This window comes from Nannospalax galili, unplaced genomic scaffold (genome assembly GCF_000622305.1).
Source record: "Nannospalax galili isolate Female #2095 unplaced genomic scaffold, S.galili_v1.0 scaffold734, whole genome shotgun sequence".
In the NCBI taxonomy this organism is placed as follows: Eukaryota; Metazoa; Chordata; class Mammalia; order Rodentia; family Spalacidae; genus Nannospalax; species Nannospalax galili.
In genome coordinates, this window is record NW_008337073.1 from 4378765 (window position 1) to 4380072 (window position 1308).

At 41.1% G+C, this 1308-nt stretch overlaps 1 protein-coding gene across 1 annotated transcript in view; it reads left to right on the forward strand.

Annotated features, from left to right (window-relative positions):
* Window positions 1–1308, forward strand: part of Ndufa12 (NADH:ubiquinone oxidoreductase subunit A12) — a 39275-nt gene that overhangs the window by 37134 nt on the left and 833 nt on the right. The window lies entirely within an intron of this gene.

A 1308-nucleotide genomic window follows, 5' to 3' on the forward strand; every position in this document is an offset into this window, starting at 1 on the left:
TGTACCGTGGAGAGTTTCTTTTCTGGTCCTGTCTGTTTGGTGTTCTATGTGCTTCTTGTATTTGTATGGGCATGTCTTTCTTTAATTTTGGGAAATTTTCTTCCATGATTCTGTTGAAGATCTGGTCCATGCCATTATTTTGGGATCCTTCTCCTTCCTGTATGCCTACGATTCGTAAGTTTGGTCTTTTTATGGTGTCACACAATTCCTGCTTATTCTATTCTTGTGATTTCTTAAATTTTTCATAATCTTTGCCTGAGTGGTCTAGTTTGTCCACTTTATCTTGCAGTCTTGATACTCTGTCGTCCATTTAATTCAGCCTATTTGTGAGGCTTTCTCCTGTTGTTTCTAATTGGCTTACTGAGTGTTTCACTTCCTTCTTCATTTCAGCCTGTATATTCGTCAATATTTCTAGCTCTTTTCTGAATTCATTCAGAAGTTTATCCCTATCTTCCGTCAGCTCTATGATTACCTTGTTTGTGTGTTCTTTAAATTCAGTGAATTCTTTTATCATATTCATCATTCTTCTTTTGAGTTCCATGTCCTGCATTGTCTCTGGGGGGTTCTCATTGTGCTCCTCTAGAGGATTACTGGTATTTGGTGGGGATATTTTGGTTTTACATGTTATTATTTTTTCTGTGTGATTTTGACATGTGAATTTCTTTTGTAGTTTCTGATTATTGTGTGAGACTTAAGCCTTCAAGTTTAGGCCTATTTCTTTTTGTAAACTTTATGTGTCTTTGTTGTTCTTTTTGTGCTTGAAAAGCTGATTCCTTTAAGCTTCAAGTTCTCTCTTTTGATTTTATTTTTATTTTGGAGTGGCCAAATTACTTTTGTCTTCAGGAGTTCCCACAATGGCCCAAGTCACATGAGGATCAGATGCTCTCAGGATTTCTCCTAATGTCTAGATTCCTGCAGGAAAGATTTTGGCCTCAGGAATTGGGGGTTGGACTGGTGTGGGAGCAGGGCCCAGGAAAGATGCTGGTCTAAGGCAGTTGGTGGTCCTGTCACCCAGAGATGCAAAAGGTGATGGGGGCAGGAAGAGGCTCCAAGGACTCCTGGGGATCAGGAACCTGAAAGGTCAGCGCTGGCATCCAGGAAAGAGCCTGGTGGGTTGTGCAGCCCAGGGAAGCAGAGGGAGGTGAGCTAAAGTAATATTTAAAAGAAAATATTTTATTTAGGGGCTGGAGAAATGGCTCAGCAGTTAAGAACACTGGCTGTTGTTGCAGAAGACCAGGGTTCGAATACCAGAACCCACATGGCAGCTAACAACTGTTGGTAACTCCAGTTCCAGGGGATCTGACAGCC